At 51.0% G+C, this 25,381-nt stretch overlaps 1 protein-coding gene across 2 annotated transcripts in view; it reads left to right on the top strand.

Moving 5' to 3' along the window:
• The first annotated feature begins 7,996 nt into the window (after positions 1-7,996).
• luzp1 (leucine zipper protein 1) overlaps positions 7,997-25,381 on the top strand; it is a 175,541-nt gene continuing 158,156 nt past the window's right edge. For both annotated transcript variants that reach the window (XR_011596512.1, XM_070898816.1), the window contains exon 1: positions 7,997-8,071. The gene's annotated coding sequence lies outside the window, so the exon portion shown is untranslated. The remainder of the gene's footprint in view (positions 8,072-25,381) is intronic.

Here is a 25,381-nt window from a genome sequence, read left to right on the forward strand (position 1 = left end):
TCTTCCGTGTTGACAGCTTAAGAATTTAGAATTAAACTCTTTGATCGATTGGCCTTATCGGGAGTAAAGAGCCAGCCAAGCCACTGAGATTTTAGATTTTACTTAACTATGTATTAGTGCAGTACATTTGTGAAGAGAGGAACAGTTAATGTTTCAGCTCCATGGCCCTTCATCAGAACTGGAAAACATTGGCGATGTAACAAGTTTTTAAGCGAGTGCAGGGACAGGGAAAGGAGGAGGGGAAGAAAGAACAAAAGGGAAGGTCTGTGATAGGGTGGGGGGCAGGAGAGATTAAATGACAAAAGGGATGATGCTGCGAGGCGGAAGGAGACGGTAATGGGACAAGTGAAGAAACAAAAGATGGGAACAAAGGAGTTTAATGTTAGATCTCTAACTTTTTCCAATTCTGATGAAGAGCCATTGACCTGAAACGTTAACTCTGTTTCTCTCCCCACAGATGCTGCCCAACCTGCTGAGTGTTTCCGGCATTTTCTGTTTTTATTTCAGATTTTCAGCATCCGCAGTATTTTGCTTTTGTATTCGAGTTTAATTTTATTTGTGTTACCACAAGTACAACAATGGCTTGTATTTATATAGCGTCTTTAACGCAGTGAAACGTCTCAAGGCGCTTCATGGGCGAGTTCGCAAACAAAATTGGCCGCAAGCCAAAGAAAGAGATAGTCGGACAGATGACCAAATGCTTGGTGAAAAAGGAGGAGAGAGAGGGGGAGAGATTTAGAGAGGGAATTCCAGAGCTTGGGGCCGAGACAGGTGAAGGCACGGCCACCAATGGTGCGGTGAAGGAAGTGGGGGATGTGCCAGAGCTTGAAGAATGCAGAGTTCTTGGAGGGTTGTAGGGCTGGAGGAGGTTACAGAGATAGGGAGGGATGTAGGGGCTGGAGGAGGTTACAGAGATAGAGAAGGTATAGGGGCTGGAGGGGGTTACAGAGATAGGGAGGGATGTAGGGGCTGGAGAAGGTTACAGAGATAGAGAAGGTATAGGGGCTGGAGGGGGTTACAGAGATAGGGAGGGGTGTAAGGGCTGGAGGAGGTTACAGAGATAGGGAGGGATGTAGGGGCTGGAGGAGGTTACAGAGATAGGGAGGGGTGTAAGGGCTGGAGGAGGTTACAGAGATAGGGAGGCGGAGAGGTTTAGGGAGGGAATTCCAGAGCTTGGGGCCCAGGCAGCTGAAGGCACGGCTGCAAACATTGGGGCGATAGAAATCAGGGATGCACAAGAAGCTAGAATTGGAGGAAGGCAGAGTTCTCGGAGGGTTGTAGGGCCGGAGGAGATTGCACAGCTAGGATGGGGTGAGGCCATGGAGGTAATTGAACAAAGAGTGAGAATTTTAAATATGAGGTGTTGCTGGATCAGGAGCCTGTGTAGGTCAGCGAGCACAGTGTTAGTGGGTGAACGGAATTTGGTGTGAGTTAGGACACGGGCAGCCGAGTTTTGGATCAGCTGAGGTTTAGAGGGTAGAAGATGGGAGGCCGGCCAGGAGAGCATTCGAATAGTCAAGTCTGGAGGTAAAGAAAGCATGGATGAGGGTTTCTGCAGCAGATAGCTGAGGCAGGGGCGGAGACAGGCGATGTTACAGAGTTGGATGTAGGCAGTCATGGTGATAGAGAGGAGATGGGGTCAGGTGCTCAGTTCAGGGTCAAATAGGTTGCTTGCCATAAACTTTAGCTTCTGCAAACTCTGCCTTCAGCCATCTAGGCCCTAAGCGCTGGAATTCTGCCCCACACCCCCACCCTCAAACCTCTCCACATCTCTCTCCTCCTTTAAGACTCTTTTCAAAATCTAACTCTTTGACCAAGCTCTTAGTCTGTCCTCCTAATATCCCCTTCTTTGGCTCGCTGCCAATTTTCATGTGATTACACTACTGAGTAACGCCTTGGGACACTTTCCAACGTTCAAGGTGCTATATAAATACAAGCTGTTTCCCTCACTCTCCAATGAAGGAAATGCCAAGAATTGTTGGCACTGCATAAAGATGGAGGAGAGTGTGACTGAAATGTCCCATCATAACTTTGAAACTGGTACAAAGAATGTTCCCGGGTCTGATCTTCTATCTGCCTGCGTACAATGGAACACTGGGACTTGTTGTTCAGAAATCGCATGGGAACATTTCTTCTGCTTCTGTGTCCCTAATTAGGAGTGCAGTTGGTTCTTAATCACTTTAGAGTTAAGCATTACTACTGGTAATTAGCAACTAGCAGTCTCAACACTCGCAGTATGTGCATATTTACTGCCCAAAAGAATGTGTCACTGCTCGTAATAAATCTACATAATGACTACCTAACACAGGGAACCAGCAGGAACAACTTGTATTTATGTACCACCTTGAACATTTGCCAACAAGGTAACTCACGCTCTGCTACCAGCTGTCTATCGACTCTCGATGCGATGGCATGCTTGAATCCACCTGTGTCACACACCAGTGAGTGATAATTTCTTCCATGCATCATTAACAATGTCAACAGCTGCTTTCATATTGCCGTTGTTTCATTTGGATTCTGAGAAGCAAGCTCCCGCTGTTTTCGCTGCAAAATCCAGCTCTCTTGCCCCAACAACAACAACGTATTTATATAGCGCATTTAACGTAGTGAAATGTCCCAAGGCGCTTCACAGGAGTATTATGAGATTAAAATAATTTGACACCAAGCCACATATGGAGAAATTAGGGCAGGTGACCAAAAGCTTGGTCAAAGTGGTAGGTTTTAAGGAGCGTCTTGAAGGAGGAAAGAGAGGTAGAGAGGTTTAGGCAGGGAGTTCCAGAGCTTGGGGCCCAGGCAGCTGAAGGCACGGCCATCAATATTTGAGTGATTATAATCAGGATGCAGAAGGCAGAATTAGAGGAGTGCAGACATCTGTGGGGGAAGGGGGCTGGAGGAGATTACAAAGATATTGGGGCGAGGAGGGCCATAGAAGGATTTGAAAATAAGGATGAGAATGTTAAAATCGAGGCGTTGCTTAACCGGGGGCCAATGTAGGTCAGCGAACACAGGGGTGATGGGTGAGCGGGACTTGGTACGAGTTAGCACACGGGGCAGCGAACACAGGGGTGATGGGTGAGTGGGACTTGGTGCCAGTTAGGACACAGTCAGCGAACACAGGGGAGATGGGTGAGCGGGGCTTGGTGCGAGTTAAGACACGGTCAGCGAACACAGGGGTGATGGGTGAGTGGGACTTGGTGCCAGTTAGGACACGGTCAGCGAACACAGGGGTGATGGGTGAGTGGGACTCGGTGCGAGTTAGCACATGGGGCAGCGAGCACAGGGGTGATGGGTGAGCGGGACTTGGTGCGAGTTAGCACAGGGGGCAGCGAGCACAGGGGTGATGGGTGAGCGGGACTTAATGCCAGTTAGGACACAGTCAGCGAACACAGGGGAGATGGGTGAGCGGGGCTTGGTGCGAGTTAAGACACGGTCAGCGAACACAGCGGTGATGGGTGAGGGGGACTTGGTGCCAGTTAGGACACGGTCAGCGAACACAGGGGTGATGGGTGAGTGGGGCTTGGTGCGAGTTAGGACACGGTCAGCGAACACAGGGGTGATGGGTGAGGGGGACTTGGTGCCAGTTAGGACACGGTCAGCGAACACAGGGGCGATGGGTGAGGGGGACTTGGTGCCAGTTAGGACATGGTCAGCGAACACAGGGGTGATGGGTGAGGGGGACTTGGTGTCAGTTAGGACACGGTCAGCGAACACCGGGACTCAATTGGTCTCAGAGTCTACTCCCACTGGCTAAAGGAAATGCAGCGAGCAGGCTCGAAGAAATCAAATTCAACAACAACTTACACTTTTAATGTAAGTTAAGGTCCCAAGGGGCTTCACAAATGGAAATAGATGGGGAACAGGTGCTGAGCCAGTGTGCCAGCCGTGGCTCAGTGGGCAGCACTCTCGCCTCTGAGCCAGAAGGTTCACAGTCCCACTCCAGAGACTTGAGCACAAAAGTTGGGCCAACACTTCTGTGCCGTACTGAGGGAGTGCAGCACTGTCTGAATTGCTGTCTTTTACATGAGATCTTAAACTGAGGCTCCGAATGCCCTCTTATGTGGATGTAAAAAATCCCATGGCATTATTTTAAAGAAGATCAGGGAGCTCTCCCTGGTGTCTTGGCCAATATATAGCCCTCAACCAACAAAACAAAAACAGATTAACTGGTCATTATCATATTGCTGTTTGTGGGAGCTTGCTGTGCGCAAATTGGGTGCTGCATTTCCCACATTACAACAGTGACTGCACTTCAAAAAAGTACTTAATTGGCTGTAAAGCGCTTTGGATCAGCCTGAGTTTGCAAGTCTTTCTTTATTTAGAGAGAGATTAGCAGATGACTGTCAGCCTGGGTGAAAAGATGGGTTTTAGTAAGGTTCTTAAATGAGGAGAGGGAAGTAGAGAAATGCTGGGGTTTAGAGAGGGAGTTCTAGAGATTTTGGCCAAGGTAGCAAAAGACTCTCCCACCAATGGTAGCTAAAGGGAGGGGTGAAGCACAAAAGCCAGAGTCCGAGGGACAAAGGGTGAGACTGGAAATGGTGCCAGTAATATATAAGGAGAAAGACATGCATTTATATAGCTCCTTTCACAACCACCGGACGTCTCAAAGCGCTTTACAGCCAATGAAGTAATTTTTGACATGTAGTCACTGTTGTAATGTGGGAAACGCAGCAACCAATTTGCACACAGCAAGCTTCCACAAACAGCAATGTGATAATGACCAGATAATCTGTTTTTGTTATGTTGATTGAGGGTTATATATATTGGCCAGGACACCGGAGTTATCTCCCCTAGCTCAGTTTAATGTCTCATCTGAAAGACAGCACTTCCAACAATAGAGCAGAGCTCAGCACTACCCTGGAATGTCAGTCTAGATTTTTGTGCTAAAGTCCCAGGAATGGGACTTGAACCCACAACCTTCTGACTCCGAGACAAGAGTGCAACCCACTGAGCCACTGCTCAGTATAAAGGGAGGTGGTAGTATATAAGGAGGGGGCTTGACAAGGTGGATGCAGAGAGGATGTTGCCACTGATGGGGGAGACTAGAACTAGGGGGCATGATCTTAGAATAAGGGGCCGCCCATTTAAAATTGAGATGAAGAGAAATTTCTTCCATCAGAGGGTTGTGGATCTGTGGAATTCGCTGCCTTGGAGAGCTGTGGAAGCTGGGACATTGAATAAATTTAAGACAGAAAAAGACAATTTCTTAAACAATAAGGGAATAAGGGGTTATGGGGAGCGGGCAGGGAATTGGAGCTGAGTCCATGATCGGATCAGCCATGATCGTATTAAATTTTTTATTTCTTATGTTCTTATGTTCTTATGTGCTGGTATAATTGCAATTTTACACTAATCATTACCACAGAGGAGAAAGGAATCTCATATCAGAAGCATTCACACCCTTTTATACTTTGAGGCACTTTTACATTATTAGCGTTCAACTGATTGCAGACACAGTTTTTCTTCTCTTAATTGCACTCCATTGCATAAATCAGGCAACCTTCAGTAAACCAACAGTATTGGAGATCCACAGGGATCAGCAACCTGAGGCAGAGCGTGAAAGGGGAATGTACGGAGCTCGCTGTGTGAAAAATATAAAGCGCCTTTGGCTCAGGTTGAGCTGCTTCTTGCAATGGGTAACACACAGTCACACAGAGCACGAGCCCCACTTCTGGTTTCCGACCTATGCTGCATCGGATGATCTTAACCGGTGCACTGCCCGTGGACTAGAGGAGGAGCAAAAATAATCATGCAAGGTTGTTGCTTCTGGTCACTATCCAGTGACTGCTGTGGGAAAGTGCAAAGGTATAGAGGTCAAGAACCAGGGGGCATAGATTTAAAGTGATTGGTAGGAGGTTTAGAGGAGAGTTGAGGTGAACTTTTTTCACCCAGAGGGTGGTGGGGGTCTGGAACTCGCTGCCTGAAAGGGTGGCAGAGGCAGAAACCCTCATCGCATTTAAAAAGTAATTGGATATACACTTAATGTGCTGTAATCTACAGGACTACGGACCTCGAGCTGGAAAGTGGGATTAGGCTGGATAACTCATTATTGGCTGGCACGGACACGCTGGGCCTCCTTCCGTGCTGTAAATTTCGATGATATGATATGATGTCAACTGAGGATCAGATTGGGCTTGGCACTGATGACCCCACAGTCAAAAAGCCAGTTGAGGCTCACTCTGGGTTTACACCTGAAGGCTATCTAATTTTGGGAGGGGGAGAAGAGGAGGAGGGGGGAGGGTTAGTGCCAATGCTTGAGACAAACTCCAGCATCTCTGGGGGGGCGGGGATGGTAAGGAGAAAGGATGCTTGGGGGGGGAAGGAAGTTTGGGGGAAAGGAAGTTTGGAGGGGGAGTTTACGGGGAGGAAATTTGGGGGGACAGAAGTTGGGGGGAAAGGAAGTTTGGGGGGAGGAAGGACGTTTGGGGAGAGGAAGGAAGTTTGTGGAGGAAGGAAGGAAGGAAGTTTGGGGAAGAGGAAGTTTGGGGGGTGGAAAGAAGTTTGGGGGGAGGAAGTTTAGGGGAGGAAGTTTGTGGGGAAGGAAGGAAGGTTTGTGGAGGAAGGAAGTTGGAGGAGAGGAAGTTTGGGGGGAAGGAAATTTGGAGGGGGAGTTTCATGGGGAGGAAATTTGGGGGGACGGAAGTTGGGGGGAGAATTAAGTTTGGGTGGGGGAAGAAAGGAAGTTTGGGGAGGGTTAGGGGGGAAGTTTGGGGGGAAGGAAGAAAGTTTGAGGATAAAAAAGGAAATTTGGGGGGAGGAAGTTTGCGGGGTAAGGAAGTTTTGGGGAAGGAGGAGGTTTGGGGGGGGAGAAAGGAAGTTTGGGGAAAAGGAGGAAGTTTGGGGGGAAGGATGTTTTTGGGGAAAGGAAGAGCATTTGGGGGGTAGGAAGGAACTTTGGTGGGGAGAAAGTTTGGCGGGCGAGGAAGGACGTTTGGGGGGGCAGAGGAAGTTTTGGGGGGGGGGGGGAGAAAGTACAGAGTGCCAGTGAAAGGAGTGGATCTTCACAGCAGACATTTTGTTTTCTGAACTTGACCAGAATGAGACACTTCAGTGCAGCGTGTAAAAAGAGAGCACAGAATGTCGCGGCTGGGTCTTTACACAACTTCTGCACACACTGGGATAAAGTTGCAGTGATTCACAATTGCCAGCCTGAACTCGGCCCTGGGACTGAGAGGCTCCTTTTCTGGGTTGTAGCTGAGGATTTATAGCAGCAGACTGTGATTGCTGGAGGATTAGGCGAATTCCAGTGGCCGCAAGTATCTCCTCGGTCTCTCCCCCCCCCACCTCCCTGTGTCAAATTCTGCTGATTCCTGAGAAGCGGCCGCCTGCGGAGAGGAAGGAGGGTCCCAGAGCCGCGGACTGAGAGCGTCAGAGCCCGTGTGCAGCAATGGAATCAGCCACCCTGAACTTCAGCAAAACACACACACTTATCCACCTCAACTCTGGGCTGCATTCCCTGTCTGCAGAAAGGCAGAGAGTTGGTGCACATGAAGGAGTGGCTGTGACAGCTATTAAATATATCTTCGGCAGCAGGAATGAATGAGTTTGCTCATCAAATGGCGGGGGATTGAGAAGGAGGAGGAGGGGGTTCTGAGCTACAATCCACACTCAGGACTTTAAAGTGTTTGGGAACAATGGCGTGAGAACTGTTGCCTGTAGCTGTCCCCTCCCCCAGCCCAGAGCTTCCTGCAGCAGCGGCTGAGAGTGGTGGAGGCGGCCAGGGGGCGGGCAGCGGGGCGGGGGGCTGGCTGGCTGTTGGAGGCTGGGTGTTGCTGGGTTTTGGAGGCTGCCACTTGCTCCCACTGAAGGACCAGAGAGAGTTCGGTGCCACCTCCTCCCCCACCCCCCCCACCAGCCCATATATGGGCAGGCAATGACATCAGTGCAGGAGGCTCGCACGCCAGCCACCTTTCATTGTTAGAGGACACATTGTGGGGGTGGGGGGGGTTTTGTGGGGTGGGGTGGGGGGGGGGTAATGTGATGGTGAGAGCCGGGCCGGGGCTGGGGGCCGGGACACGCTCACCGCGGGACGGACTTTACTGCAGGGACACAGCGCCGCACCACACATGGACAGGTAGGGTCGGGGTTTGACTGCTGGCCGGCTCTGGGTGCGGGATCTGGGTCTGTGTGTGTTTGTGTGTGTGTGTCTGGGCACTGGGGGTGCAGAGAGGGAGGGAGAGTGTGCGGGACACAGAGAGAGAGGGAATGCGGGACAGAGGAGTGAGAGAGGGCATGCGAGACAGAGGAGAGATGGAGTGCGGGAAGGAGAGAGAGAGAGGGAGGGAAGGAGAAAGAGAGGGAGTTTGGGAAAGATAGAGATTGCGGGAAGGAGAAAGAGGGAGTGTGGGAAGGAGAGAGATTGCGGGAAGGAGAAAGGGGGAGTGTGGGAAGGAGAGAGATTGCGGGAAGGAGAAAGGGGGAGTGTGGGAAGGAGAGAGATTGCGGGAAGGAGAAAGGGGGAGTGTGGGAAGGAGAGAGATTGAGGGAAGGAGAGGAATGCGGGAAGGAGAGAGGGGGGGATTGCGGGAAGGAGAGATTGCGGGAAGGAGAGAGGAGCCCCCTTGCCTGTGCGCGGTGGGTCCGGGCAAGGCCAGCAGCTGCTGGGAGCGATGATCGCGGCCCCGGGCCCACAGGTTGGAGGGAGGATTGGCAGCTCTCGGCCCCTGGTTACACCGATTGTAGCAACAGCGGCCCGGACAGTCCACAACAAACTCCTGGTGTAAAGGGCAGAAGTGAGAGTGGAATGTGGGCAGGTTGGTGTTAGTGGGGGGGGGGGGGGGAGAGATGTGTCTCTGTGGGAAGGGGTCTGTGTTGGGGGGGGTTGGGACCCTGTGTTGGGGGGGAGTTGTGTCTGTGTGTTGGGGGGGGGAGTTGTGTCTCTGTGTTGGGGGGGGGGGAGTTGTGTCTCTAGTGGAGGGAGGGGGGAGGGTTGTGTATCTGTTGGGGGTGGGGGAGAGTTGTGTCTCTGTGTTGGGGGGGGAGAGTTTGGTCTCTGTGTTGGGGGGGAAGAGTTGTGTCTCTGTGTTGGGGGGGGGGAGAGTTTGGTCTCTGTGTTGGGGGGGGGAGAGTTGTGTCTCTGTGTTGGGGGGGAGAGTTGTGTCTCTGCGTTGGGGGGGAAAAGAGTTGTGTCTCTGTGTTGCGGGGGGGGGGGAGAGTTGTGTCTCTGTGTTGCGGGGGGGGGAGAGTTGTGTCTCTGTGTTGGGGAGGAGAGAGTTGTGTCTCTGTGTTGCGGGGGGGGAGAGTTGTGTCTCTGTGTTGCGGGGGGGGAGAGTTGTGTCTCTGTGTTGGGGAGGAGAGAGTTGTGTCTCTGTGTTGGGGGGGGGGGAGTTGTGTCTCTGTGTTGAGGAGGAGAGAGTTGTGTCTCTGTGTTGGGGAGGAGAGAGTTGTGTCTCTGTGTTGGGGGGGGGGGAGTTGTGTCTCTGTGTTGAGGAGGAGAGAGTTGTGTCTCTGTGGGGGTGTTGGGACCCTGTGTTGGGGGGGAGTTGTGTCTCTGTGTTGGGGGGGGGAGTTGTGTCTCTGTAGTGGAGGGAGGGGGGAGGGTTGTGTCTCTCTGTTGGGGGGGACGGGGACTGGGACCCTGTTGGGCGTGGGGTGGGGGATGCCTGTGGTGGAGTTTTGCTGCGAACACTGTCCCAGTGACTCTGAATCCGGCAGAGGTTCCGAGAGCCGGTGCCGACAGCCAGTCAGTGTACAGCGGGTGTGCGCAGTATTGTGGGGCTCGCACGGAGTGTGTGAGACTCTGTGAGCTGGAGCATATCCTCTTCCTGCGGCAGTCTGCACAAGTGATTCCATCGGATGTCTCTTTCTCCGCAGTTTCAGATCAGCAATGGATGTGAATAACCTTGTTACAGGGCCGGTGTCAGGTGTCCCACTCTCGAAATGTCATTTGATTATCCAGGAGAACTTACTATCACAATAGATAAGATTTCCGGGAACAAGACTATGCAGGAATAATGCGAGCGCAAAGCCCCTGTGCTGCCCCCCCACACACACACAGCCCTGACTCGGCAATGTTCATCACAACTAATTCTGACTTGGAGTGCATTTACTGGCAGAGAGAGAGAGAGAGAGTTGTGAGACCGATCAGCCCAGTGCATGTCCCACCCTGGATCTCATTGCCTGGAGACAGTGTTTGCACAGGCGCTGTGCCGGCTATTGGTGCAATGCTGCAGTGGCTCAGGGGGGAACTGGGATCCACATTTCCCACACGGCCACAGGAACTGGGCCACCGGAGCAAAGTCATGTTGTTCCCAGTAACCTGCCTTGTTTGTGACACAGACAAGCTGCGCGAACCACCGAGTCCCACTCACAGCAGACACAGCAATATCCGCAGTGCACCGGCGGGGAATGATTCACTGCAGAGGCTGCATGTGCCGTCTTGTATTGGGTACCTGTATATCTTGTTCATGATGACAAAAGAATGGAATCAGCCCACAGTCTGACCCCTGACCTAAACGGCATTGACGACGAAATTCTGAATTACTTCAGGAGCAGGAAATGTTGGCTGAATGTCTTAGTGTCAGTCGTGGCTCAGTGGGCAGCACACTCGCCTCTGGGTTAGAAGGTCGTGGGTTCAAATCCCACTCTAGGCTGACAGTGCAGTACTGAGGGAGTGCCGCACTGTCGGAGGGGCAGTACTGAGGGAATGCCGCACTGTCGGAGGGGCAGTACTGAGGGAATGCTGCACTGTCGGAGGGGCAGTACTGAGGGAATGCCGCACTGTCGGAGGGGCAGTACTGAGGGAATGCTGCACTGTCGGAGGGGCAGTACTGAGGGAATGCGGCACTGTCGGAGGGGCAGTACTGAGGGGGGGCAGTACTGAGGGAACGCTGCACTGTCGGAGGGGCAGTGCTGAGGGAATGCTGCACTGTCGGAGGGGCAGTACTGAGGGAACGCTGCACTTGTCGGAGGGGCAGTACTGAGGGAATGTTGCACTGTCGGAGGGGCAGTACTGAGGGAATGCTGCACTGTCGGAGGGGCAGTACTGAGGGAATGTTGCACTGTCGGAGGGGCAGTACTGAGGGAATGCTGCACTGTCGGAGGGGCAGTACTGAGGGAACGCTGCACTTGTCGGAGGGGCAGTACTGAGGGAATGTTGCACTGTCGGAGGGGCAGTACTGAGGGAATGCTGCACTGTCGGAGGGGCAGTACTGAGGGAATGTTGCACTTGTCGGAGGGGCAGTACTGAGGGAGCGCTGCACTGTCGGAGGGGCAGCACTGAGTGAATGCTGCACTGTCGGAGGAGCAGTACTGAGGGAGCGTTGCAATGTCGGAGGCAGGGCCAGATGGGCCTGGGGCAAACTGATCACCATGGGCCTATAGTTATGTTTATTCACGTTCATTACATTGCGTGTATGATTCTGAGTGTGAAAACATAGACCGGTATATTCAACAAAATGAAAGCATATATTCTGTATCAAGTAGTGATATATTCTGATTCTGGTAACATTGCAATATTAGATTCCTATACATTTTTACAAATTTCTCTCAACATGTGAAATAAAAGAGCTAGTACATATTCTGTCCTGCATAAATAATTGCATCCCTCCAGTGCCTCACCCAAAATGCTATTCTTCATTATTGTGCCTGGAGTATTAGCAAGCTATTGAACTGTATGAGGCATCGCCTGATCGTACTGGCACTAAGCGTGCACAAACATGCCCCTTCCAGCAAGTATCGCTGGAAAGTGAACAGGAAGAAAAGGCCTGGATTGGTTATTTTTTTCCTCTAGCCCAGGGACACTGATTCCTACTAACAGCAGAAAGCATGGGAATCAGCCCTGGACCACCATGATCTACATCACTCCATTCTGGGCCCGGCAACTGAGCCACTTGGTTTGTTTTAGTTGCTGCATTGCATCGCCAGTTACATGCGGAGCTGGACAATGTTCCATGAAACCACAAAGCAATCCACAGCATAGGGGCGGCCAAGCAATACACGTAGCTAAATAACCACATGGTTAAACACCAGGGAAGAACTGCTTGTGTAATGTTGATCCCTGAGCTGTAAACCAGCGGAGGAATGGACTTGGTTCAAGCCATCGGTTATGAATAGAGTGAATGATTTGATGTGTTCACTTGGTAGTGACAACCAATTCTTTTCACTTGAAACCTGTGCTGATGGTGCACTTTGCTCTGGTAGCGACAGTATCTCTCCCAAGGGCCGAGTAAAATGTTTTTTGAAGAACTAATATTCCATTTTAAAATAGCTCAGAAGGTAACAATGCAAGTTGTCATTTTCTTAAAGGCATTGCGCAGCTGCTGAACAGGGCATTTTATTATTTGGCTGCTTTGTTACAATCCTCTTGTGGCTGGTGAGGCACTCGCAAATCAAGTCTCCGAAAAGCTGCCAGTCTGCCCAACAATAACTTGCATTTATATAGCGCCTTTAATGTAGCAAAACGTCCCAAGGCGCTTCACAGAAGCGTTATGACACAAAATTTGACAATGAGCCTCGTAAGGAGATAACGGGACAGGTGACCAAAAGTGCAGTCAAAGAGGTAGGTTTTCAGGAGCGTCTTAAAGGATGAGAGAAAGGTAGAGAGATGAAGAGGTTTAGGGAGGGAGTTCCACAGCTGGGGGCCCAGGAAGCTGAAGGCACGGCCACTAGTGATGGAGTGAAGATAATCACGGATACACAAGGGGGCAGAATTGGAGGAGTATGATTAAAAAGTTTGCAGATGACACTAAAATAGGCTGTGTGGTTGATAATGAAGAAGAAAGCTGCAGACTGCAGGAAGATATCAATAAGAACATAAGAAATAGGAGCAGGAGTAGGCCACCTGGCCCCTCGAGCCTGCTCTGCCATTCAATAAGATCATGGCTGATCTGATCATGGACTCAGCTCCACTTCCCTACCCACTCCCCATAACCCTTTATTCCCTTATAGCTCAAAAATCTGTCTATCTCCGCCTTAACTATATTCAATGACCCAGTCTCCACAGCTCTCTGGGGCAGATAGTTCCACAGATTTACAACCCTCTGAGAGAAGAAATTCCTTCTCATCTCAGTTTTAAATGGGTGTCCCCTTATTCTGAGACTGTGTCCTCTAGTTTTAGTTTTCCCTATGTGGAAATATCGTCTCTGCATCCACTTTGTCGAGTCCCCTCATTATCTTATATGTTTTGATAAGATCACCTCATTCTTCTGAACTCCGATGAGTATAGGCCCAACCTACTTAACCTATCTTCATAAGTCAACCCCCTCATCTCCAGAATCATCCTAGTGAACCTTCTCTGAACAGCCTCCAAAGCAAGTATATCCTTCCTTAAATACGGAGACCAAAACTGTATGCAATACTCCAGGTGTGGCCTTAGTAATACCCTGTAGAGTTGTAGCAGGATTTCTCTGCTTTTATACTCTATCCCCCTTGCAATAAAGGCCAACATTCTATTTGCCTTTCTGATTACTTGCTGTATCTGCATACTAACTTTTTGTGTTTCATGCACAAGGACCCCAGGTCCCTCTGTACTGCAGCACTTTGCAATTTTTCTCCATTTAAATTATAATTTGCTTTTCTTTTTCTGCCCAAGTGGATAACCTCACATTTTTCCACATTATACTCCATCTGCCACATTTTGGCCCACTCATTTAGCCTGTCTATATCCCGTTGCAGGTTTTTTGTGTCACCCGTCTTTGTATCATCAGAAAACTTGGCAACATTACACTCGGTCCCTTCATCCAAGTCATTAATATTGTAAATAATTGAGGCCCCAGCACCGATCCCTGTGGCACCCCACTAGTTTGCCAACCGGAAAATTACCCATTTATCCCGACTATCTGTTTTCTGTTAGTTGTGTACTGGTCAGGTGGGCAGAACAGTGGCAAATGGAATTCAATCCAGATAAGTGTGAGGTAATGTATTTGGGGAGGTCTAACAGGCAAAGGAATGCACATTAAATGGTACGACACTGAAAAGTGTAGAGGAACAAAAGGACCTTGTGGGATGGGTGTGAGAATTGGGACCAGGAACGGTACGAAGAGGGGAAAAAATCTGTCCGGGTTCCTGCTCCCATTTGCTATACGCGATTCCTACTGGAAAGTGCACCCAATCGAGTCCTCGCCTGATATAGGTCCAAGTCAGGATGGTGTGTGATTTGCAGGGGAACTTGGAGGTGATGGTGCTCCCATGGACCTGCTGCCTTTGTCCTTCTAGTTAGTAGAGGTTGTGGGTTTGGAAGGTGCTGTTGAAGAGGCCTTAGCAAGTTGCTGCAGTGCACAGCAGATATCTTTGAATTTATCATTGTGACCCGGTAGCAATTTATTTTATATTTTCCCCTGTTCTGGAGGCCTGACACATGTTGCACTATGGGTCCATGGTCACCGGCCATCATTTAGTAACCCATCCACATACCAATCATTGTTCAGCGTCAGTGGACTATTCGACCATGGGAAGGTATCACAGGGACCTTGAACATCTCCCCACTCGATGTCCACACATGTCAGGGGACTTGGGTTAGGTTCTGAAGTAGGTGGTCTAGTTAATTTATTTTTCTCCATCCCTAGCCCTTGGGTACTGAGGTTAACCAGAGCACCCCAACCATTGGCTCAATAAAAGTACAGCGGGACCTGGGGGTCTTTGTGCATGAAACACAAAAGGTTAGTATGCAGGTACAGCAAGTGATCAGGAAGGCCAATGGAATCTTGGCCTTTATTGCAAAGGGGATGGAGTATAAAAGCAGGGAAGTCTTCCTACAGCCATACAAGGTATTGGTGAGGCCACACCTGGAATACTGCGTGCAGTTTTGGTTTCTGGATTTACAAAAGGATATACTTGCTTTGGAGGCAGTTCAGAGAAGGTTCACTAGGTTGATCCCGGGGATGAGGGGGTTGACTTATGAGGAAAGGTTGAGTAGGTTGGGCCTCTACTCTTTGGAATTCAGAGGAATGAGAGGTGATCTTATCGAAATGTATGAGATTATGAGGGGGCTTGACAAGGTGGATGCAGAGAGGATGTTTTCACTGATGAGGGAGACTAGAACTAGAGGGCATAATCTTAGAATAAGGCGTCGCCCATTTAAAACTGAGATGAGGAGAAATTTATTTTCTCAGAGGATTGTGGATCTGTGGAATTCGCTGCCTCAGAGAGCTGTGGAAGCTGGGACATTGAATAAATTTAAGACAGAGATAGACAGTTTCTTAACTGATAAGGGATTATGGGGAGCGGGCAGGAAAGTGGAGCTGAGTCCATGATCGGATCAGCCAAGATCGTATTAAATGGCGGAGCAGGCTCGAGAGGCCATGTGGCCTACTCCTGCTCCTATTTTTTATGTTCCTATATAAAATGAACTTGAAACAACTAATGTCTCTTTAGTCACCTTCAGCCCTGGCAGAATATTTACATAAAGCACTTGGAGGGCATGACAAACCTGTCAAAGAGTGGCGTTTTCAGGGGGCAAGCCCAAGTCTTATGATGCTGGGATCGCCAATCACACTGTTTGATATGACTCTCTGTCATTTGATTGGCAAAGAGCTGTGTGTCATAGTGCAGCCCTCAGTGCCACAGGCTCTGAGCTGCATTGTGAATGGGGCTGTCTACACAGCATGAGGAGCCCCAACTGCTGATGAACTGTTTCAAGTAGAAGGAGCTCGGTAACAAAAACTCAAGACAAGTTACACTTTACTGTGGCATTTCTACCGACTGTCATTCGAGGGCGAGGAGGGGAAATACAGAGTACACGCGAGTGTGGTTTGTGCATGTTCTGCCTTTCTATCTCTCCCGCTCTGCTGACAATCGATGATGTGCATTGCCGAGTGCAGGAAATACTGACACAGGGTGACTGCGATGCAAACAGTTTGCTTGTGTGGAGGGTAGATGCCGATGGGGACAAAGGCCTGTTTCCATGTTGTAACTTCTGTGTGTACAGAAGAAGTAGCCAAGGTGCCTCATGGTGTGAGCTTGGGAGTGCAGGGAGTTGGCAACACGGAACTGCTCCTTTGATGGTGCTCGCCCAGTTCCATCATTGTTGGAAGCCCTCGATTTCCCGGCCAATGGCCTCTGTGAGCAGCTGATCGGGGAACTAGCCACAGATCTGAAATACTAACGCTTACGGAGCCAAGCCGGGTAGCTGGAGTTGAGATACAGGTCAGCCAAGATCTAATTGAATGGCGGAATAGGCTGGAGGGGCAGAATGGCCTCCTCCTTTCCAAGTTCCTGATGCCCGTGCAATGTGCAGACAGTTGACTTGTACGAGAGGCCCCTAAAGCACCTTCCAATAGCTGTTCTGTCGCTTGGAGAGAACTGGAAGCAGGTCATCTTCAGGGCCAATCTTGCCTTCATAGTTCAAACATAACTCTCAAGAAAAATATATTCCAGTAAGGAGGAAAGGGTGTAAAAGAAAAGATAGCCATCCGTGAATAACTAAAGAAATAAAGGATGGTATCCAATTAAAAACAAGGGCATACAAAGTGGCCAAAACTAGTGGGAGGACAGAAGATTGGGAAGTTTTTAAAAGCCAGCAAAGAATGACTAAAAAAATGATTAAGAAAGGGAAGATAGACTATGAAAGTAAACTGGCACGAAATATAAAAACAGATAGCAAGAGTTTCTACAGGTATATAAAAAGGAAAAGAGTGGCTAAAGTAAATGTTGGTCCCTTAGAGGATGAGACCGGGGAATTAGTAATGGGGAACATGGAGATGGCAGAAACTCTGAACAAATATGTTGTATCAATCTTTATGGTAGCGGACACTTAAAAATATCCCAACAGCGAATAGCCAAGGGGTTATGGGGGAGAGGAACTTAACACAATTACAATCACTAAAGAGGTGGTACTCAGTAAGATAATGGGACTAAATGTGAATAAATCTCCTGGACCTGATGGCTTGCATTCTAGGGTCTTAAGAGAAGTAGCGGCAGGGATAGTGGATGCATTGGTTGTAATTTACCAAAATTCCCTGGATTCTGGAGAGGTCCCATCAGATTGGAAAACTGCAAATGTAACACCCCTATTTAAAAAAGGAGGCAGACAAAAAGCAGGAAATTATAGACCAGTTAGCCTAACATCTGTGGTTGGGAAAATGTTGGAGTCCATTATTAAAGAAGCAGTAGCAGGACATTTGGAAAAGCATAATTCAGTCAGGCAGAGCCAGCATGGATTTATGAAAGGGAAGTCATGTTTGACAAATTTGCTGGAATTCTTTGAGGATGTAACGAACAGGGCGAGAGGTGGAGTGTATCATCAGCCCCAGCAACCAAATTTTAATTTGAACCACGTAACATCTAAAGTTTAATTTGTGTATTTGTCGGTTTAGTGCCCGTTTAATAAGGGGGCACTTGTATTACATTTCATTTACAGGTGCAACTCAAAATAGTTGTAATGAGCAGGGTGGATAAAGGGGAACCAGTGGATGTGGTGTATTTGGACTTCCAGAAGGCATTTGACGAAGTGCCACATAAAAGGTTACTGCACAAGATAAAAGTTCACAGGGTCGGGGGTAATATATTAGCATGGATAGTGGATTGGCTAACTAACAGTACACAGAGAGTTCATTCTCGAGTTGCAATCAGTAACTAGTGGGGTGTCGCAGGGATCAGTGCTGGGACCCCAACTATTTACAATCTATATTACCGACTTGGATGAAGGGACTGAGTGTAACGTAGCCAAGTTTGCTGACGATACAAAGATGGGAGGAAAAGCATTGTGTGAGGAGGACACAAAAAACATGTAAAAGTGAGTGGGCCAAAATTTGGCAGATGGAATATAATGTTGCAAAGTGTGAGATCATGCACTTTGGCAGTAAAAAATCGAATAGCAAGTTATTATTTAAATGAAGAAAAATTGCAAAGTGCTGCAGTACAGCGGGACCTGGGGGTCCTGGTGCAAGAAACACAAAAGGTTAGTATGCAGGTACAGCAAGTGATCAGGAAGGCCAATGGAATCTTGGCCTTTATTGCAAAGGGGATAGAGTATAAAAACAGGGAAGTCTTGCTACAGTTATACAGGGTATTGGTGAGACCACACCTGGAATACTGCGTGCAGTTTTGGTTTCCATATTTACAAAAGGATATACTTAATTTGGAGGCAGTTCAGAGAAGGATCACTAGGTTGATTCCGGAGATGAGGGGGGTTGACATGAGAAAACATTGTGTAGGTTGGGCCTCTACTCATTGGAATTCAGAAGAATGAGAGATGATCTTATCGAAACATACAAGATTATCAGGGTCTTGACAAGGTGGATGCAGAGAAGATATTTCCACTGATAGGGGAGACTCGAACTAGGGGGCATAATCTTAGAATAAGGGGCCGCCCATTTGAAACTGAGATGAGGGGGAATTTCTTTTCTCAGAGGGTTATAAATCTGTGGAATTTGCTGCCTCAGAGAGCTGTGGAAATCGGGACATTGAATAAATTTAAGACAGAGATAGACAGTTTCTTAACCGATAAAGAGAGTAAGAGGTTATGGGGACCGTTCAGGAAGTGGACCTGAGTCCATGATCGGATCAGCCAAGATCGTATTAAACGGCAGAGCAGGCTCGAGAGGCTGTATGGCCTACACCTATGTTTTTATTTTAAAGTTCATGGAATTCCAGGATTTTTACCCGAATTGCACGGATCACATTCCACAATTATATCTAGGGGCATTGGTCTAAAATGATCGAATAAATCAAATTCTGTTTTTGTTGCATGAGATTCCAGGAATTTTACCAAGTGTTTTGGGAATCAAATTCTGGAATTGCATCTAATTTTCTGTGTCGGGGTGGGGAAGCCGGTGGGTGAGTGATCTTGGCTATCTGGCCACCCTCCCGACTACAAAAGACAGCTTGGCCGGGGCGATACGAGCCTGTGTTCATGGTGCCATGACTTCTGAAAATAACCTTACCATTAAATCGCGGGATATGAGAATGTGGCTCACCGAAAGATCGATCTGTGGCGGTGCCAGTTTTACTTTCACCATCACCGACAACGGGGGAGAATTGTGCCTTCAGCTGCCTGAGCCCGAAGGTCTGGAATCCCCTCCCGAAACCTCTCCGCCTCTCCCTCCTCCCGTAAGGGCCTCCTTAAAACCTATCTCTTTGTCCAAGCTTTTGCTCACCTGCCCCAGGATCTCCCTGTGTGATTCGGTGTGAAATTTAGTTTGGTAGCACTGCTGTGAAGCCCTTGAGACGTTTAACGACACTAAAAGGCGCTATATGAATTCAAGTTGTTGGAATTGCGTGTCTTACAGTCTGTGACATGACTCCTAATATAAACCCGCCTGGAGAAGAAAAGATAAATAGTCTCAATTATATTTTATAAAATAGTTACTCATTTAAAACCACACACAATTAATTCCGACTATTTACGTAACGAAACCCCATCAGTCTTGTTTTTCTCGACACCCTGAAAACTGGGGCTGAGCCGAGTGAGCGGTGTGTAACTGTGCCGGAGTCGGAGACAGAGACAGTCTCTGGCTCACAGCCTTTGTGAGGCCGGCCGGCCGGGCGGAGATACAGCAACATTCTCACTTCCAGCGGCTCTGCCCAGAAGCACATTCATTGCCTCCTTAATAATTAGTGCCGCCTCTTTTTGGAAAAAGGTAAAATGGAGAGGCTGGATGGGAAGGTAGCGCCCGTCTCCTCCCTTTCCCCTCCCCTGTCACAGAGACCCGCAGTGACTCCACGCGGTGACATGTGCTCAGGGTGAGCAACTCCTCTCCCACCCATTCCTGGGGGAGGGGGTTCATCGCATGACCTCGCCTCCAACCGCCCCACCGGGTTAAACAGTGTTCCCCACCCTGCCCAACTGCCCCCCTCCCCCTCCACCGCCCCCAAACACCCCTCCCGCAACCCCCCCTCCACCACACCCAAACACCCCTCCCCAACCGCCAGCCCCCCCCCTCTCCTCACCTCCTCCACTGCCCCCAAACACCCCTCCCACCTCTCCACCCACCCCTCCTCATCTCCTCCACCGCCTCCAAACACCCCTCCCACCTCTCCACCCACCCCTCCTCACCTCCTCCACCGCCTCCAAACACCCCTCCCACCTCTCCACCCACCCCTCCTCACCTCCTCCACCGCCCCCAAACACCCCTCCCACCTCTCCACCCACCCCTCCTCACCTCCTCCACCGCCCCCAAACACCCCTCCCACCTCTCCACCCACACCTCCTCCACCGCCCCCAAACACCCCTCCCGCCTGCAAAGACCCCTCCCCAACCGCCAGCCCCCCCCTCTCCCCCCAAACACCCCTCCCACAACCCCCTACCCCCACCGCCTGCCCCTCCTCTCCTCCCCCTGTCCTCCACCGCCCCAATTAGCCCTCCCACCTCTCCACCCACCTCCCACCTCCAGCTCTCCCCACCACTCCAACCACACAACTCTCCCCAGCCCTCCATCCACCCCCCCCCCCGCTCCGCCTGCCCCCCCCCACGCACCCCTCCAACACCCCCAAACACCATTCCCACCCACTCCTCCCGCTCTCCTCACCCCCCCACCCATCCCCCCTCCGCCTGCCCTCCCCCGCTCTCCTCACCACCTCCCCGCCTGCCCCCGCTCTCTCCACCCACCCCCTCCCCATCTCCAATATTTTTATAACTAATAAACGCATGTGTTCAAAGAAAGTGAGAAAGATCCACAATTCTTTGAATGGCATGACGATTTTTCTCCTAGCTGTGCCCTGGAGATTAATAGGAACATAAGAAATAGGAGCAGGAGTCGGCCATTTGGCCCCTCGAGCCTGCTCCGCCATTCAATAAGATCATGGCTGATCTGGTCATCGATTCAGCTCCACTTCCCCGCCCGCTCCCCATAACCCTTGACTCCCTTATCACTCAAAAATCTGTCTATCTCCGCATCAACGGGCAAATAGCATCACTATTTGGGCTCATTCGTGAAGGACAACCATTGCGTTGGGCGAATGGCACCAGGTGGGCCTGCACCCAGCCTGTGTCAGTGCCTTAAATATATTCAATGGCCCAGCTTTCACAGCTCTCTGGGGCAGAGAATTCCACAGATCTACAACCCTCTGAGAGAAGAAATTCCTCCTCATCTGCCACGCGCGAGGACCCTGTGCCGGGCAACACCAGCACCAACCTGCCGCAGAACCCAAAGTGCCATCTTGGGCACGGCATTGGTGAAGGAGGTTCAGTAGGCCTCACTGAGGGTGTAAGCCTGAAGCTCCTGCTCCCCCACCCCCATCCCTATCCACTGACCCCCCTGGAAAGCTGATGTTTCTGGGTATCAGACGGAGGACAGGGGCAGGTGGGTTACAGTCGCAGCAACGGGCAAATAGCATCACTATTTGGGCTCATTCGTGAAGGACAACCATTGCGTTGGGCGAATGGCACCAGGTGGGCCTGCACCCAGCCTGTGTCAGTGCCATCAGCAAAGCAGGAGAGAAATAGGGCCGGACACGGGACTGGGGATAAAGAGCGAGGCAGTTTAGAAAAGAAATGTGTTTAAAATGCAGTACTTATTACTGTTGGGATCTGTTTCCCAAGTGTGCCTCATTACAGGCAGGACTAAGGTCAACGTAACTTTTTAAACCGAACTACGTGGGGAATATAAGTCCCTCGGAGAAAGTTTAAATATCTCGAGTGATGCCGCGTTGCCAGGGTTTCCTGTTGCTGAGAACAGAAGCACAACAGGCTGCCTCCATAGTCACTGCAGCATCAGGATCACCGGCCACTACAGTCCTTTCAACACCCCGGCACTCGAAGCCTCTGCAGCAAATTTTTTTTTTTTTTTTTTTGAAATTCGTAGCCAATCGTTCCAATTCTTTGTCAAATCACAAACGCCAGAGGTCACCTTGGGCCCATTCAAGGATCACTCTGCGCCAATGCTCTTAGCCAAAAGGCCTAGAGCCACTGCACCGTTCCTGGAAGTACTGCAATACCAGGTTCGTGCCATGGAGGTGAATGGGTCAGGCCCCCCACACACCTCCGTGGAGGTGGATGGGTCAAGCCACCCCACCCACCTCCTGTTTCCAAAAAAAGCAAGCATATACCTTCCTGATCCAGGGAGAACCACCCTGGGGTCATGGTGGTTACTCCCCTGTCAGGTCAGTTACGCATGATCTTAGCCAAAAGGTCTGCAGCAAATGTCATGCAGTGGGAAGTTGCTCTGTTAAACTCCTCAAACTCAGCAATACAGAGAGAGCAGGCCATTGAATTTAACCTCCCCACAAACTGGCGAAAATGGCCAGGCAGCGATTGAGCCACTTTAACTCCTGGTTCTATCCAGCCTCCAGACTGAAATCATAACATAGACACAAGTGTCTGCCTGTATTTTAAGAAGCTGTTATTCATTCAGACTTGAATGCCCACCCCGACCACCTATGAACTGTTTACATATGAAGGCTGGCCATTGGTTGACGTAGACGAGGAGGGTGTGCAGAGTTAGTGCTTTCAACAACAACAACAATAACATTTATATAGCGCCTTTAACATTGTAAAACATCCCAAGGCGCTTCACGGGTGTATTATGAGACAAACAATTTGGCACCGAGCTGCATAAGGAGATATTAGGGCAGGTGACCAAAAGCTGGGTCAAAGAGATAGGTTTTAAGGAGCGTCTTGAAGGAGGAAAGAGGCGGAGAGGTTTTGGGAGGGAATTCCAGAGCTTGGGGCCCAGGAAACAAAAGGCACGGCCACCGATGGTTGAGCGATTATAATCAGGGATGCTCAAGTGGGCAGAATTAGAGGAACGCAGACATCTCGGGGTGGGGGCGGGGGATTGTGGAGCTGAAAGAGGTTACAGAGATAGGGAGGGGCGAGGGCCATGGAGGGATTTCAAAACAAAAATGAGAATTTTGAAATCAAAGCGTTGCTTAACTAGGAGCCAATGTAGGTCAGCGAACACAGGGGATGGTGGGTGAGTGGGACTTGGTGTGAGTTAGGACATGGGGCAGCCGAGTTTTCAACCTTCTGGAGAGGAGAGCAGAAGACTGGAGAGGATGTAAACTTAAAAAAATACATAACAACCAGATGAACTTTCTAGAGCGGGACCAGAGATACTCAAACTCTTATTAGTGAATGACTTATTGTTTCAGCCTGCAGGCTCCGCCTCCATCACACTGTAAGACCCGTGGCCCCACCGATCGCTCCATCACACTGTAAGACCCCTGGCCCCACCGATCACTCCGTCACACTGTAGGACCAGCGGCCCCACCGATCACTCCGTCACTCTGTAAGACCCCTGGCCCCACCGATCGCTCCGTCACACTGTAAGACCCCTGGCCCCACCGATCACTCCGTCACACTGTAGGACCAGCGGCCCCACCGATCACTCCATCACACTGTAAGACCCCTGGCCCCACCGATCACTCCGTCACACTGTAAGACCCCTGGCCCCACCGATCACTCCATCACTCTGTAAGACCCCTGGCCCCACCGATCACTCCGTCACTCTGTAAGACCCGTGGCCCCACCGATCACTCCATCACTCTGTAAGACCCCTGGCCCCACCGATCACTCCGTCACTCTGTAAGATCCCTGGCCCCACCGATCACTCCATCACTCTGTAAGACCCGTGGCCCCACCGATCACTCCGTCACTCTGTAAGACCAGCAGCCCCACCGATCACTCCGTCACACTGTAGGACCCCTGGCCCCACCGATCACTCCATCACTCTGTAAGACCCGTGGCCCCACCGATCACTCCGTCACTCTGTAAGACCCGTGGCCCCACCGATCACTCCGTCACTCTGTAAGATCCCTGGCCCCACCGATCACTCCGTCACTCTGTAGGGCCCGTGGCCCCACCGATCACTCCATCACTCTGTAAGACCCCTGGCCCCACCGATCACTCCGTCACTCTGTAAGATCCCTGGCCCCACCGATCACTCCGTCACTCTGTAGGGCCCGTGGCCCCACCGATCACTCCATCACTCTGTAAGACCCGTGGCCCCACCGATCACTCCGTCACTCTGTAAGACCCCTGGCCCCACCGATCACTCCGTCACTCTGTAAGACCCGTGGCCCCACCGATCACTCCGTCACTCTGTAAGACCCGTGGCCCCACCGATCACTCCGTCACTCTGTAAGACCCGTGGCCCCACCGATCACTCTGTCACTCTGTAAGACCAGCGGCCCCACCGATCACTCCATCACACTGTAAGACCCGTGGCCCCACCGATCACTCCGTCACACTGTAAGACCCCTGGCCCCACCGATCGCTCCGTCACACTGTAAGACCCGTGGTCCACCGATCACTCCGTCACTCTGTAAGACCCCTGGCCCCACCGATCACTCCGTCACTCTGTAAGACCAGCGGCCCCACCGATCACTCCGTCACACTGTAAGACCCCTGGCCCCACCGATCACTCCGTCACACTGTAAGACCCGTGGCCCCACCGATCACTCCGTCACTCTGTAAGACCCCTGGCCCCACCGATCGCTCCGTCACACTGTAAGACCCGTGGTCCACCGATCACTCCGTCACTCTGTAAGACCCCTGGCCCCACCGATCACTCCGTCACTCTGTAAGACCCCTGGCCCCACCGATCACTCTGTCACACTGTAAGACCCGTGGCCCCACCGATCACTCCATCACTCTGTAAGACCCCTGGCCCCACCGATCACTCCGTCACTCTGTAAGATGCCTGGCCCCACCGATCACTCCATCACTCTGTAAGACCCGTGGCCCCACCGATCACTCCGTCACTCTGTAAGACCCGTGGCCCCACCGATCACTCTGTCACTCTGTAAGACCAGCCGGCCCACCGATCACTCCATCACACTGTAAGACCCGTGGCCCCACCGATCACTCCGTCACTCTGTAAGACCCCTGGCCCCACCGATCACTCCGTCACTCTGTAGGGCCCGTAGCCCCACCGATCACTCCGTCACTCTGTAGGGCCCATAGCCCCCACCGATCACTCCGTCACTCTGTAAGACCCCTGGCCCCACCGATCGCTCCATCACACTGTAAGACCCGTGGCCCCACCGATCACTCCGTCACTCTGTAAGACCCGTGGCCCCACCGATCACTCCATCACACTGTAAGACCCCTGGCCCCACCGATCACTCCGTCACTCTGTAAGACCCCTGGCCCCACCGATCACTCCGTCACTCTGTAAGACCCGTGGCCCCACCGATCACTCCGTCACTCTGTAGGGCCCGTGGCCCCACCGATCACTCCGTCACTCTGTAGGGCCCATAGCCCCCACCGATCACTCCGTCACTCTGTAAGACCCCTGGCCCCACCGATCGCTCCATCACACTGTAAGACCCCTGGCCCCACCGATCACTCCGTCACTCTGTAAGACCCGTGGCCCCACCGATCACTCCGTCACTCTGTAAGACCCCTGGCCCCACCGATCACTCCGTCACTCTGTAAGACCCCTGGCCCCACCGATCACTCCGTCACTCTGTAAGACCAGCAGCCCCACCGATCACTCCGTCACTCTGTAGGGCCCGTGGCCCCACCGATCACTCCGTCACTCTGTAGGGCCCGTAGCCCCCACCG

This window comes from Pristiophorus japonicus, chromosome 14, assembly GCF_044704955.1.
Source record: "Pristiophorus japonicus isolate sPriJap1 chromosome 14, sPriJap1.hap1, whole genome shotgun sequence".
NCBI classification, from domain to species: Eukaryota; Metazoa; Chordata; class Chondrichthyes; family Pristiophoridae; genus Pristiophorus; species Pristiophorus japonicus.